Source organism: Anopheles merus, chromosome 3R (genome assembly GCF_017562075.2).
Source record: "Anopheles merus strain MAF chromosome 3R, AmerM5.1, whole genome shotgun sequence".
Classification (NCBI taxonomy): domain Eukaryota; kingdom Metazoa; phylum Arthropoda; class Insecta; order Diptera; family Culicidae; genus Anopheles; species Anopheles merus.
The window spans coordinates 48,753,100-48,770,030 of NC_054084.1; the positions used below are offsets into that span (position 1 = coordinate 48,753,100).

Sequence of the window (16,931 nt, forward strand, 5' to 3'; positions counted from 1 at the left end):
CCGAAAAATTTACGCCCAGTGAAGCGCGTATCCCTCTCGTCCCGACTCAGCTGAGTTTCGGAGGCTTTTGCGCAAACGGCTCGGTTTCGGTCTCGGATTTTGGACTCGGTCCCGGTCCGCCGAACGACGCAGCTATCCTTGAAGTGTAAAATTATTCTTAAGCCTCGTTGCCCATCGGCTGATCTGCGCAAGCGACTGTGCAGAAAGCCCCCCGTACACCCGCAACCAAACACACACATACACACCCATACAAATTAAAGCCCTACGCAATTTGCCTTTTCATTCGGACGTTTGTGTGTAAATATACTATTCACATCACTGAGGGTAGGTCACGGTATGTGATATGAGCCAAAGCTCGAAGAACAATGCCGAACACTGTGAGTGATCGGTGTGGTACGATTGGCCAGCACAGAAGAACAAACACTGTTTGCTCTGCCACAGGCGCATGGTGTGGCTTTGTCTACTGAACGTTAGCCTACACGAAATTGAACAAACTTCCTCTAAGTGATGTGCTTTCAAGTGCACATCTACGGAAATGCACATCACCTACAGATCTAACCACAAGAAAGGATCAACTGAGTCGTGAGCTATCCATTTACATACTAACAATTTCGTTAGAAATTATGCTGCGGAATCTGTTAACACAATTGACCAGTCTTGTTTTGGTTGAGGCGCTAACAACTGCGGAATTTTGTACCATTAACGACAATATGCCTTTAAAATTGATTTATCCACAGAGCTGCTATTTGTCCAAGAAACCACACTCATCAAAATGGTAATCATTGCGTTTGTGAGATTATTGTTATTGTGGTTTCGAGATTGCAAATGTATTGTTCCAATATACTATACAGTTGTAGCTGCTAATGAAAGTATAGAAAATTTAATTCCAATTTACCAATGCTGGGTTTATTAAAATGTAATACTATATAAAAACATCACATTTACTACACTTTTAACACATCACTCTGTTCTACTAACCAATCGTTTCTGTTTAAACCAATTGTACAACACAACTGCATACATTCAGGCGTTATTCTAACAACATATCTGAGATCCATGAGAACACATATCCTTTCACAACCTAACACAATCGATCTCGTGTTATTTTTATTGTTTAATCAACCAATTAGCAATTCTCCAGAATGGTAAGGGAAAACGTTAAGTGCACATTGAAAGAGCTCCGTTTGTGCTGACTATATTCCGAGCAAGCGTACGCTTTTACAAACAGAAGATTGTCTTGAAAATATTATTCTCATGTCTTTTTGTAGGTCTTGCTCAACAAATTAAGCTAAGCAACGAATGCGATAACCAACCAAGATATTAAGTAAATGTTCCATTCCAACAAAATACGCTTAACTGGTTTACATTCACATCGGCAGTATAAAGTGTTTTTAAATTGTTTTACAATATGCCGTACAAAATTATTGATGGCCAATATACATGTATGCAGCACCCCATGCAGGTTCATACTAAACGATTTCAATGCTTATTACCTTTAGGATAAAAATTACGCTCCAACCGATCGTTTCGTTACGTTCTCTGGACGCGTTGACGATCGTTGGGTTGACCGTTCCATCGATCGTTGTAGCTCAGCGCAAAGGAGCACTGACACGAGAAGGTGGCACGGACCCGAGCTTTACCCCACCACGGAGAGGAAGCGCAAACGATCCAGTGTGAGGGACGTGTGATGAAGCTTGAAGCCAAGACCTTGACTGCGGTCAACGATTTCTTGATGATGGACTCGAGCTCGCGCAGCATCTCATAGGGGATTTTATTGTTCACCCTTCTTGCTTTGCGTCTTCTTTTCTCCGTGTTCTCACGCACTCCTTCCTGTGCACAGTTCTCGTTCGCTACTCTCAGGCAAGTTGCAGATCACTCCAGCCTCCGGTCTGGAAACACTCTCCCAGAACAGCATATCTGTCGCGCACGAACCGAACGTGAACTTACAAGCTCGCACGTTCGCGTATGGCAGACGGCTCACACTACAGGCAAGAACCCACCGCGGTATCGGTCCGAGCACCGTGATTCGGAGGCCGTGCCACGGTGCCACAGGGGGGAAGAAACAAAGTGCCGCAGGGTGTAAGACCACAAAACAGCGTGCGAGAGACGAGTGCTTTTTTTGTAACATTTGTATTCTTTCTTCTCAAGCACCTACATCCACTTCAAATGGATTCGAATAAAGGAAACGAAAAAGCCAGTTGCTGGAGATACAGCCTCATTCCAACGACCCGACCGGTTCATTTAGGACACACAGTCTGCTCAAGTTGGGTTCTAAAGGGAACCGCCGTACGATCGAATCACGGCGAAAATGCTATAGAATGGTATTTATAAAATGTAGCAATGAGACGTTTTATTACTTTAGATTTGTTTCATCGCTTACGTTGGCACAGGATGGCCCAACTGGCAATCGTAATGGTGTATATTAAGCTTTCAGAATGCTATCATTGCAATCAGCTCACAAAGCATTATAACTTTTATTTATCTTACAATTTTTTTCTTATGATTAGTGGCAAGCGTTGGTAGAATCTACACCGAAGAGTGTAATAATCCGTTTAATTTAACTAGTAAGATTCTAAATATCCTCACGCGTCCTTCGACAGAACATTCTGAATCATAAACACAACCATGCAACACTTTGACACAAAGTAACAAATCTCGCTGCATTCGCTCGCCAATGATGTGTAGGATACCAGACCTATCATTACAACGAATTTGGTAATCGTCCGACTACTTTCTAAAGCAGCTTCTTGCTTGCTCATCCGATGGCGCCCAACATCATTCTGCCAAATGGCGATGCCCGACCGATCCAGCTCCGGTTGTTATCGGTGCTAAGAAATCCAATTTAACTTTTGACTCGTTCTTTGAACACATTTTACCCCCCCCCCCTCCCCCCATCGCCACAAGAGGTGCTGCTTTTGAATTCTGCGTGCTTTTTTTGATGTTATCAAACTTTCCAACCACAATCATCAAAAAGGGTACAGATGATGGGGACAAAAGGGTCTGCTCTCGATGAAGAGATGGGACACATTGTTTATTGGCAAAGGTTAAACTACTAAACCATACATGGAAGCAAACATCCACTGGAAAACATTTTTTACGTTATCGAAAATACAATTTTAAATTATATTAAGATGACATTATTACGCCTTTCGCGTATCTTTCAACGATCGCACTGTGCTAGTTTACAATAGGTAAACACAGCTAAAGGTCTGCAACCCCTTCAATCGTTCAAATATAGCACGATAACGATGGAACGTGGAAGAAATTACGCCTTCGTATCCTGAATAGAAAATACGTTCGGAAAATTATTTATCCCATCAACTCAATTCCACAAAAAACGGCGCAGCTTTCTGCTGACTATGAGCTGCCCAGGCATAAAGATGTCATCGTGCTGTATAACGCAACAAGGACAAACCCCATCCGTGGAGCCAGAATGGTCTGCACAACCAACAACAACAAAAACGATGAAGAGGAAAAGAAACAGCCAACCATTCAGATGATTTCCCCGAATGGTCTCCGGAGAAATTTATCACTCCCTTTGGCCTCTGGGCCACCGTTCGAAAAAGGTGGCGTACCCAATTTAGTTAGTTCTATTTTTCTTTGCTCCTTGCCATCTCCGGGGCTCGTGCATCCTTCCTACACAACCCGAACCCGTGCTCGCATTTAAGACGGCCCACACCGCACCAAGGTGTCACTTTTCGTGCGTTTCTTAGCGCCTGCCAAAAAGGGGAGGCCGTTTTCCAAGGGAAAACTTTATTCCCACCACCCGTTGCATGGTCGGGTCTACTTCAACTGCGGTGTGCGGCGAAAAGGGTCCTGAGACACACTTTCCCTCCTCGCACCGGTGTTTGTTTTCAATACAGCCATGTTTCATTTCCCTTTCCATTTTGGTCGAATTTTCAAGCCCGGGCACGAGGGCTGAGTACAACAAAGCAGGCAAAAAACACGGCACGAGTTTTGGATGAGAAATTAAAGGGAAACCCACCAAACCACCGACGCGAGAGCCTGTATCTGTAGCGGTACATGCTTAATACTTTCTGTAGCTGTAGTGGTGTGCTAGAGGGTGCCCATTCTAACAGTGAATGTTACGAACGTGAAACCCATAACAAAACGCTATCCTTTCCACCGAGGGGGAAAACTCCGACCGTGCCAGACGAGCCACGTTCCAGCCACACAAACACGAGGACATGGTCGTATTTTTCGCTCAAACCCCTGCCTCATTCAAAACATTTCAGTTGAAGCCTGCCGGTCGATAGCAATGACGAGCGAACGGAAAACAAATGATAAGGGAAAATGCGGAACTTTCAGCCCCGATGGGGTGGAAAACTCCAGCGACCGTAGTTGTGCGCCTGTGTGCGTGTTTCTTTGTGTGCGTATTCGCAACAACAACGGCAGCATCCGCTTTGGAGCATCTGTTCGTTGGTTCCCAAATATCGAACGGTTCAAGTCGAGTGGCACACGACCACAGCCGCACTAGCGCGATAGCAATCAAATCAGCAACGAGGGAGGAAAACCATCAAAACGACAAAATGGCGACAGAAGGGCAAGAAAATTCGACAAGGACGTAGTGCACCCGATCACTCAACTGATAAATATAACCAAGGGACATGAAAGGAAACGCAAGAGCAGAATCGCTGTGGAAGAGCTACTGCCTAGGGATTAGGTTGGACGCTAAAACAGTATCCGTCCGGAAGCTGTACATCTTGGAGGGTTTTCCACGTAGTAGCAAAAAAAAAAGGTATAACCTGGCACCGGTACTGCTCCGGTACGGAGAATGTCTGCAGGAAATAATGGCCCAAAACCGTTCCACATCCTACCAAAAGTATGTCCATTTATCTTGGCTTTTCTTCTGCCGAGTGGCCCCGCTTAATGGCCATGCAAATTAAGATCTCTTTACGTGCTCCAAAAAATCGACTTTTGGCAATGTACACGGCGATGGCGTGGTTTGGCAGTTTTGTTTGCTTTTGACTGTTTAACCATCATCGTGGTGTAAAATATTAAATTATATCATTTTTGCCCGTTGATAATACGGTGTTAAACACAATGAAGATTTATTTTCTATCATTTTTTACTCTTGTTATCAAATATAAAACATAAAATAAAGCATTGAATAGTTTAGAATTCCTTTTGGAACTCAATGCACTATGGTCTATTCGATCGATGCGCAGGCTTCTGCAAGGCCGGACAGCATCGATTCACATCCGAGCTCATTATATGGTTATGTGGTACAATTATAGGAAGCAATGGCTGGCATTAGACCGCGTATACCTTTATTATTGTTCATAGTTCCTGGAAATTCAGTTCCTTGAATAGAACATTCTAATAAACACGTTTGATTTGGAATTTGGGAATTGCTTCCCATAACATCTGCTTATTGTTGCTTGTCTTATGCAATTTGTGATGCTATGCTTTCAAATGTCAATGACATCTCCTATCAATGAAACAATGTTTATTACTGAAGCTAACATAATCAAAAATATAAATTGCCTATCACCTATTCATATTTACAACATGTTAGACAATGTAATACTAGTTACTAGTTTTCCGTGCATTATTTCAAGCGTTGTTTGAATGATTTTCACTAACTAGCCTTCATTTTTCACTCCAAAATGCTTCAATACGCTTCAAAAGGATGTTTCATCCATCTTTGCATATCTCATTGAGGATCTTTTCCCAGTAAGTCATGTCTCACACTGCACTGTCATGCTCACTTCTCACGCATCTCGCTCATAAAGGACTGGGCATTTACGCTGTGCTTGAAAGTGAAAGTTTGGTCACGTGCGCATCATAAGCCTAGAATATTTAAATTTTAAATTTATCAATCCCGTAACCTTTCCACAGCCTCACCGTACATGAGCCAGCAACGGGCAAAAAAGGCAAGCCTTGTACAACGAAGGTCCTTTTCATCACTCAGGGGAAAAGGATTGCCAACCATATAACCAGCGCCCGAAAACACTGTGAAAAACGTGACACAAGTTGGGGGAAAAACTATGTCAACGATTTTACTTCAATCCCGTTGCATTATCCGCTTGAGAAGCGGCCACCCCTCGTGTAGGTAAAGGCCGCTTGTTCCCTTTAAATTGAGCCCACTGCTACCAATACACAGTTCGGCTAGCGGGCCACATTTTGTGCCTGTATGGGTAATGTCAGCAATGTGAAATACATATGGCAATGTACTGGGAAGTGTGTTTCGTCCAGGACGATAAATGGATTTCCCGGTGTTAAACACTGCATGTAAGCACACGGTAGAAAAAGGATGCACCAATCCATTCAGCCGTAGTTCACAATTTACGGAACGGTGCGACAGATCGATGACCGTAGTTGGCCGAATCCGGTGCATTAGGCAGTGTTAGGGAGAGGGTTATAATTACAATATTTATAGTGTTTCATGAAAATGCAGCGCATAAATTAGCATACTAATGCAAGCGAACTAATAACCGCCACGCGTCCCAAACACTGTGTCTCGGATTTAAAAATAAATGTAATCCCGCTAAATATTACGTACAAGTGACACGTTTAAACTACAGAAAAATATAATGCTTTTACAATTTGAAAATGTTTTACATAATAATATAATATTAGAATCTAATATAATAATCATATCACTTAGATAAAGCTATGATGAATATCCTTACAGCTCGCTCCAAGGCCCTCATATGCGTTGATATAAAAAAGTACTTTAGTTTTTTAATATTGCAACCGGATGGATTATCCGATTCTAAATGTAATGTTAAATTTACGAATAATGCAGTAATTCGAGCCAAAATATTAAAATTAATAGTATTAAAAATTAATAAAACATTTTATAAAAATTATTTAAAAACATTCAACCAAGAAAGAAAAAGAATGAGCAATAAATAAACATTTGTAGCACCCGAGTTCTCAAGCCAACATAAACAGAGAATCCATGATGTACGTATACAGGTATGTGTAAAATCTATCAATAATCATTTACACCCGTTTTTGTTTCACTTCATTTTTGCAATCCATTTTATTCACCAATCCTAAACAAATTCATAACTATTGTATCAAATGATTCTATTCATCGTATATTCTGACTTGGACTTGGATTATTACGTGAATAATTTTGTTAATATGTTAGCGCATTACTGTTTTCTATGTTTATCGTCAATATTCAATATTTTACTCATGTGTTCAAATGGAGTTTTTAGTTTTAAATTTAAAAAAAAGGTAAATCTATTACAGTACATTGTTATCAGCAAAAATATGAACAAGCTCATAAAAAGATAATTCATAAATTCACTCTAAACCTTGATTACGTAGAATGTGGACACTCTTTATGTATAACATCAGAAAGGATGCTTGTCATATTTATTAGGGCATTAGTCGTGCCACAAACCATTAGTATAACACTAAATTAAAAGGGGGCTTTTAGGATAAATTTAATCGGAAAGACAGCTGTTCGCACTGTATAACTTATGTTACGCATAACAAAACACTGTCACATCAGAAGAAGAACTCGTATCAAAACGTGTATATATATATATACATTTAGAACATCCTAGGCAGGAATCCCACAATCCTACGGATCTTTGAATTGTGTACCATTTATAGTATTCAACACTTAACGAAGCAGCACGTGCCTTGAGGTGAACCATTGACGTGATAGTCGGATTTGTACTTTCAATGATTGAAAATATTCAAACCGTATTTTTAGTGTCATTATCATGAACTATTGTAATGTTGAATTCTTGTTAAAAACGAATTTCATTCAGTGAAAAGCTGGAATATTCTCCTTGGCTGGAGATTTACTTGCAAATAAACCGCATTAAGTTAGGACTCTCAGGATTTCTCACTTGTACTAACTGCCAACGTTCACCACCGTTCAAGAGATATCAATACACCAAAACGTGATATGAATACACCATAACTGAACGAACGAGACGAAACATCACGAAACAATTGTATACCTTTAGGCGTTGTACAATGTGTATCGTATTATGTTATGCAGGTTGCATACGTATCGAGCGTTTTATAATTTAACGAAAGTCTGATTCCTTAGATAGCATACCTAATCTCCTACAGATGGCGCTGACAACATTTATTTAGTTTCCCATGTTTTGAACCATGTTTTTCGAGTCCAAGAGATGGCGCTAGCTACAACACTTATCGCCAAATGAAATCCAGCAGTTTTCGAGCTCGATTTTCACAGAAACATGGTGCAAAAATAGTGCAGCCAGATTTTGTTCTACGCGGCAAGAAGTAACAAATTTCGACAGGATACTTAAAAAAGTTAGTTCAGTTAGCGGTAGTTTGAGGGTCTTTTTATGAGTAGCATAATCGAAAAACCAGCCTATCGGTATATTTATACTGATACGCAGAAAGAAGGTAGCACGAGAAAACAAGTTAGCCCAGTGATCTCCAATCTGTGGTCCGCGGACTACTTGTGGTCCGTGGCATTAACAGATTTGGTCGACGAAAGAATTTATTTTTGAAAAAGAAAAGCTAATTACTATACATATCGTGCATTACTAACCCGACAATAAAGATTAAATTTTAACAGGCATTTCCAGAATAAAATAAAAATATATCTTTTATTAAAAACTTATAACTAAGTTTTTAAAAAATGTATGCCCTCGGTGGATGTGAGCCGCGGCAAATGCATTTTCGAAGCCAAGTAGTCTGCGATCCTAAAAAGGTTGGAGAGCACTGGGTTATCCCATTGGCAAGCGACATATTTATCATTTTATTGCTCTTATCCAATTGTTGATGGTGTATTATCTATTTTTCAAATAATGCATTCAAGTACCATTGAATCCTAAAGTATGTATCCTTTCTTCGAATGTATCTTTCGGTTCAAGTTTGAATTAAAATGCCATTGAAACCAAAATTGTTTTGTCTTCAAGACGACATTAGTTTTGCTTTTTTTTTTCGCTTTGGCTTTATTTCGTATGGAGTACATACCTTATCGTAAGGTTTACTCGAAATTCATTAAATATTCTTTCATTTTATGAATTGTGTTTGAATTCTATTTGACTTCTTAATATAAGAACGACTCTTGACAGACTCATATAATTAAGTTTTGTGAATTTGCTCATTAAATAGCATACTATATCCACGCTTTAGTAAATGTTCTCCTTTCACACCGGAAACTTAATTAAACATAAAACACTCAAATCTTTGATAAAAAAAAGGCACACACATAATTTAATATAGTTTGAGCTTCCGTGGCCATGGATTGGTCACGATCTCGTGAACATAGGAATAGAGTTGATTGCTTGTCAAATGAGATGATGAGGCTGCGGCCAGCCGGTCTGTTGACGTTTATTCGTCACCGTACACTATCCACAAATGCATCTTCCTGCATCATCCCATTCTAGCAGGACAACGAACGCAATGCTGCCTGGTACGAAAATACAGATACTAGATACGAAAATACTCTAAAGAAAAAGTCACTGGGAGCTGCAAATGATGGTAGTTATTGAATTCTTCTCTTGCGTGTATGTGTGTGTATGTGTGTTTGTTTTTTCTCTCCTACCTTTATCCCGTTATGTGGCACACTTCCTTCGCTGGAGCGTCTGTCTGTACGTAGACGCTGAGAGCAATGACGCGCGAGACCGAACTTTAGTACAAAACAGACGCCCACCGAACAAACGAGAAATGGCGAACACACTGACAAGGCTTCTTCTCGAAAATAAGGGCCATGAAATCAGCGCTACAGCAATAACAACTCGATTGCAGTAGGTCAGCAGCAGCAATCATATGTGACTTGCAATGAAAGTGTACGTGAATTCGCGAATACAATCAACACCCTTTCGTCGCATCACGATTGTACGAAACTGGCGCAAGAAGCTGTTGCAGAACAACGACAGAATAGTCGCGAACAAATTGCAACAACAAAAAATATTGGAAAATAATAACCTCTAGCATTAGATTATACCTAAAGCAATACATTTACATTCAAAGCTCATTAATCTATTCTGGTAATGGAGCAGAAACTAAAATTAATTGGGTAACTGTTTCATTACATTTGGCCAATACCACAATATGGTGTTACCCCTCTAAATCCAGTTATATGCTTCTTCAACGAATATTCTTCATCACTGTCGTTCACCGGTGCCGGACTATCAAACGGAAATCAACCCATCCGGGGCACACAAAACACCGCGACACGAAACGGAAGAAAAATGGAAATCCTTCACCTTGCGCTGTGCTGCAAACGGTAGCACATACATTAACACAGCCTTGAAGATAAGTGCAGTTTACGGCAAAAATTAGCGGACACCGTTTGAGTCGCCGATTCGGTACAAACGAAGGATCTTTATTGGTGTGTTGTGTGCCCCCAAACACTGTAGCAATATCCCCGCTTGTGTCGCAAGGACGCGACATGGGTTGATACGGTTGTGTGAATATATTCTCAAACATGCAATTCAATTCCTTCATTTGCGCACAGGGACATTGACGCTGGTGGTTACAGTATTCACTTTGGGTTTGCTTACATTCCAAAAAGTGTGAAACTTTCAAGAGCATCGAACCGATTGCCAAGGTCAGGAACATGCTTGGGACATGTCAGGGACATAACAAAAACCACATCAAAACAGCAGATAACAAGTAACAATCGTAGTTTGTATTTCATATTCGTTGTATCTGAGACAGCGAAAATACAAAAACTACAATTTAGTAATTCTATTAACTTGCCAATATTGAAGATCATTTATGCAAATTTTCCAACATCACATTATTCCAACATCGAGGTCGATAGCAAAAAAAGGCAAAATACTAGCTCTCCTTAACATGCTTATAAACTGCAACACAATTCTATTTCGATCAAAGCCATCAGCGAACCTTGAATATGTCCAGCTTTGAGTGGAGCTGGTCGAACAAAATGCAAATATGATAACGAAATACTACATCGTTAGGTCAATCCATCCAAAAACCGGTTTCAACGGTGTGCAGTTAGTTTCTGTTATTCGATACATACTACTACTATTATAAAGCATCTAATCAAGAACGTGTTTCTTTGGGCCCGATCTGGTTACCCTACATTTCAACGAAACCAAAGATAATGGGTCCCAGTGGCCTTTTGACAGAGTACCACTACCCAGCTTCATGAACCATTTGTGCAGCCTTTGAACTCGTGAATGATAATTCCCAACCAACAACAGCCGAAATAGTAGCAATAAATATAGCTAACCCGCAGAAAAACTAGGACATCCTACACATGCGTTTAAATTCCTAGCGCTACGACCAGACTCGATTCACTCTGGTTCAATGACCCTGCGGTACAAATTAAACCAACTCATCAGCTGGGATGTCTGTTCTCTGTTGTTAAAAGACGCCACCACTATCATCTTACCAAACACTACGGCATTACATCACGGGAGTGGTTTAGTGGGGAAGCACAATCTGTTATCACCACACGTTGTGCTGAACCCTGCCTGAATCATGATTGCTATTAGTTCAATCGTGTCGTCTTCTATCGCAACAAGTATTGCCATCCTTTTTTTTTCATTAATTTGATATTACTCCATTTCATAATGTGGCCAAATAATATGCGTAAAATAATTCGCACTCGTGTACAGTTTTTGATAAGTAAACAAGGAACATAAAAACACTATTGAGCTGATTTCGAGTAACGTCACAAACATTTTCATAAGCGTATCGAATACTCCGCAATCATAATCTGTTATGTCTATGCTGATAGCAAACTGATATTACCACCAAACCAGTCCATAATCCCTTGCATTTATCGATTACGATACCCCAAAGCACGATTTATTTTACCCATAATAAAAGGTACACTTCGCTTACAAATTACTCACTCAAGCTTTTCCGATACGGTGGAATGCGCAAGTTACAGCATTTCGGGCAGGAGGAAAGTCTAATCAAGCTGCAACATGCTAAAATTAAATTGCTTCCTGTGTTCTAGCCCACACCCACCAAAGATGGCAAAGACATAAGCACGATATTTTTGGTTGCTTTATTGTTTCGTGAGATAAGATATATATATATAGGAGCTCAAAATGTATTGGTCCTAAACATTGATTACATTGATGAGTAGTTTTAACCATCAACCTTCTAAGATTTCTTATAATTACCATCGACCGGACCTGAAAGGGATATTCACAATAAGGATCATCCATGCTTTATTGTGACGAATTTGATAGCGGAGTTTGAGGCCAGAGTGATGTGTTAAGTTTTTGTGCCTGTAATTTACAAAAACATGTTTGATTTTTTTTTGTTATTCTGCACTTTTATTATAACCAATCAATGATTGTCAAAAATAATAAACATTACAAAACTGATTTTGTAACGTTTTAAAATGGTTGAAAAACGCGTGATATTTTAAGCAAAGGGACAAGACGGTCACCTAAAATAAAATAAAATCATTTCTTGGAGGATTGGACATTTTCAAATGCGAGGCACTAGTCTATGTCTTCCATAAGACATATATTGAATCACCTATGTACAGTTTTTAGCCACGAGCTGTATCCTAACTACTGGCCAACTTTTCCGGAGCGAAATCCGCTCATAATACATTACAGACATTACATTACATTACATTTACAGACAGCTCCGATAAAATATAGAAGCTCACTTGCCCTAAATAGGGGTTGCTCCAAAAATTAATAATTAATTAAAATTTGATTTTACAGACATAAAAACTACTTTTTTCTCTAAACCTACGACACACTTATTCAATGTTCCTATCTATAATCCTATTTCTATCCTGCAGTGGACGGTATTCAAAATCGGACACTTTTATGAAATTCACATCGAAGCCCAGTCACTGTTCCTACTTTGCGATCCATGTGTCAATTTCCTAGAATTATAAATCGTTAGGAAAATTATAAGCCGGTCTCATGGTACAATCGTCAACTCGTATGACTTAACAACATGCCCGTCATGGGTTCAAGCCCCAAATAGACCGTGCCGCCATACGTAGAACTAACTATCCTGCTATGGGGGGAAATCAATAAGTCACTGAAAGCCAACCCCACAAGTGGGTTGGCAGGCCTTGACCGGCATCGGTTGTTGAGCCAAAGAAGAAGAAGGAAAATTATGCAGTGAGCTTCTTTTATTACCTTTCTACACGCGCATGTAAAATCAGAATCAAAAATAAACTTGTAATTAAAAGTGTTCGATTTTGAATACCCACCACTGTATATATTTTGAGAGCTTATTTGATATGTTTGAAAAACTAGATATCAGGCCGAACATGCTGTGCCGTTCCCTGTTCCCCGTTGTGAAGTAATAAATAATCAGGTAACGAGACTAATTCATACACAGCTTAAATAAAAGTTGCTAAGAATTTTGAATAAACACTGGGACAATGACTCGAGAATAAGAAGAGATGGATTACTTTTGAGATTTTTAGAGGTTTGCAGTAAAAACAAAATGCCAGCATGTGATCATAAATGGTCAATATATCTTGTTGAATTTAACTAGTACCAGTAACAATGGTTGCAGCAGCTCTGGAACCTCACCAGTTATTCCAACAAACAAATAGAAATTTATTATTTCTATACATTCTTCTCGGCAATTCTTATCCTTGTGGATATTTATCTTTTTTTTTGATAAAGTCCACGAATAATGCTGTTAATGCAATCTACCATTTTACATTCATATTTTGCACATGTTAAAGGCAGTTTCAAATCTCTCTCTCACACACACACATACAAACATACACAGCACAGTGTGTGTAATCACAAATCTCACAACGCTTCACAACAAACCCATCTCACGATGTTTGCGTCGCAGTGCTTTGTTTGCATTGCTTATTGACGATAATCAATCTGATCAACCCAGGGAGAATGGTGCCCAACGAGTGGACCACGATTTGTCGAATGAAGCCGGAAGAGAAACTCTCGATACCATCAACCTCAGGCCACTACAACAAGCACACACGGCCATGGAATTATCCGCTGATAATTTCCCCACTTTTTGCTACCGTTTGTTTCGATAAAAAATAAACTTAGCGAAGCAGCTCAACGTACACCAAACGCAAGGAAGAAGATGAAAATTAACATATCCTATGTACAAACGTTTCAAGCAAAATCACATGTAAAATGTTCAACATAAGCAATAATAGAAGCATAACTGTTGCTTATTGCATTTGACGCGTAAAGAAATAACCACAAACAAAGTGAAACAGTTTCACATGCAAATGAAACTGCGGTTGTTTCCTATCGCTAGGATTCGTATCGAATGAGGTTCAATGTCAATACATCCCACAATGTTATATCACAACCACCCCGGTCTGTCCGTCCGGTTGGCACTCTTCATTTGAAGCCTCGACACACGGTCCAATAAAGCGAGTGCTCATTAAGAGGGCGAAAATAATTACTAACCATTCATACTGAAGCCAACGACCAGATCGCTAGATTCCTGGTCATCAACACTATCCTGGCTTTGACCTACAGTATCGCTACACTTTCCACGTCCTACCATTGATCATCCGCCGTGCACAATTCCATCTCATAAATAATGCATGGATCTTCTTACACATTCTCTTCCTTGTGCCTAGTGCCTTGTGTGCCAAGCGCACGGTTGCGCCCTGTTCCGCGGCTACCTCAGCGCCAACAGTTGTGCGTCACAGCAATCGACTAGCAAGCAAGTTCGCTCTTGCGCCGTTGCCCGTTCTACGAGCACAAATATACGGGAAGATGGAGCAAATGACAGGCGTTCAAAAACTGGTCCATCCAGCTCCGAAGGAAACGGGGAACCCAACACCCCTAGTATAGCCCGCACCACCGATCCACCGATCTCAGCGATCCTGCCCGGCCACCTCTCCGCGAGGACGGGTTGGTTGCTGCTCTTCCATTTCAGCGTAGCGAGGATTTTAAACACGTTTTATAAACACAAAACATAGATCAAGCATCGGTCCCGTTTTGCAAGTAAATCCGGAGTAGGAGTTAACCCCTGATCTGACCATCGAACACTTCTACTAGTTCTCCAAAAACCAGTTTTCGTGTCGTGTCCTCTAGCTCACAACCAACACTTATAGGTCGGCATATGCGAGAGAGCACATTGGGGTTCAACTTTGTTTACGTATTAGTATGCGATATACCCGGGCGATACGCACAGTCAACGGGAAGTCGTATTCCAGCCACCGATCCATTATGGTTACTACGTCAATCTACCGAGATACCGCTACCGGCAGCTGTCAAGGACCTTCCATTCGGTTCATGCAAAACAAAAATGCTTCATTATGCGAGGATATACTACCGTACGCTAATGCTTGCCGAGTTTAACCTTCCCCAATTAGTCGCATTCATGGAAATCACTTAAATATGTTCAGTTTAGAACAGGATTTAGGATATGCTTGTACGTGAAGTTATTTATGAACGTGAAACTTGAACGTGCAACTTTGTACACATATGGAACTGTATGGAGATTATTCAAAGTACATTAATCCTTCCCCAACCTATACATTGACACATACACGTTCGTACTTCGAATAAGGAATTATGCGAAAAATCGTGTCATTATTTGTATCCTAGCGAGGACCATTTGCTTTCAAATCCAATCGCATAAGTGCTAACATACATACAAGTCTTACCTTACTCGTTTGATGCATACGTTTAATAATCCATATATCACTTCTAAGCTCAGGACGCCACGACTATCATCCAGCTGTGTGAGTGTGTATGTTTGCAAACATAAACTGGAGCAATCTTGTTTGTGTTTGTTTTTACGTTGTTTTCCCAAATACCGACTGATAAACTGTACGTCGGCCTAAATTTACTCTCCAATCTTCTGTAACTATAGCTCCGCTGCTTTGCTCGTGTTTTGCCTTGCGTTTCGTTATTTCGTTTTCAATCTTTTCAAACCAAGCAGGGCTGGCGGTTGCTGCACTCTTGGGGAACCTGACACAAAATAGAACAAAGACGCACACGAACCACTACAGCCACTCACTTTACGCTTGCTCAACACCAGACCAGAGACAAATGGCACACACTACCGGCAACACACGCTCACTTGGATGCCGAAATGGCAGGGTTAACCATTTTCACACCAAAGTTTCTGCACGCGACAATCGCACTGCGTTTATCCGCTTTCTCACTAGCTTTTCACGTACGAACTGCATGAGATACTGTAACAAAACATAAAAAAAACGAACCACCAAATTAACGATCACTCTTGCGCAGCTTGGTACCTTGCAGACACTACAAACAACGCGCTGTTAACAATTGACACTCGTTGATAGAGGGATCCCGTGCGATGCTGGTCCAGTTGGTTCGACCGGCTCGAGCAGGCAACCGGCACAACTTTACCTAAACACTTATTTGCGGATCTCGCACGTCACTAGCGGCTAGCCAGGCTAGGTAAATAGAGCAAGGAAGCCACGGCTCCTTGGATTCACGATCAGGGTCCGATCGGTGTGTGGGATGACTGCAAAATTTTGCTTTACTTCCTTCTTTACCTTTTCTTGCTTGGCCGTGTATCGCGTTTCACGCAACGTTTTTACACTGACGATACAGTTCCAACTCCGTCACTGATCTACAACCACTCTTTTTATACAACATTCATACACACATTCATAAGCACACACACACACACATACCCTCACATTCCCAATTCAAGCAAAAAGTGGACCTATTTCGAAACCACTTTTTTATTGATTTACTCGACTTTGTTCGAATCAATCGTTCCTTTGTGCTTGAAAACGACTAACTAGTTTGATAACACTCTAAGGAACACATGTAACGCTGTAGTATTTAAATCATCCCAATCGAAACCATCCTTCACAGCAACATCATTCACGATCACAGCGTTATCTTAGTTAAGTTGCACTCTTATTTGGCAATTGTTTTTCATTCAAACTATGTGTGAGAGCTTCTGGAAGCATCGGAGTGACGAATATGCTTCTTACTTTCAATTAGCAACTCAAAGCTCTATGTCGTCCACTTTACACATAAATCGCAACAAAGTGCTTATGTTGCATGTTTTTTTTTATTCCCACTGCT

The 16,931-nt window shown here is 40.5% G+C and overlaps 1 long non-coding RNA gene across 1 annotated transcript in view; it reads right to left on the minus strand.

The window, feature by feature from the left end:
* LOC121595470 overlaps positions 1 to 16,931 on the minus strand; it is a 49,252-nt gene that overhangs the window by 14,749 nt on the left and 17,572 nt on the right. Inside the window, exon 2 of the long non-coding RNA XR_006005171.1 lies at positions 15,524 to 16,057. This is a non-coding gene — a long non-coding RNA (uncharacterized LOC121595470). The remainder of the gene's footprint in view (positions 1 to 15,523; positions 16,058 to 16,931) is intronic.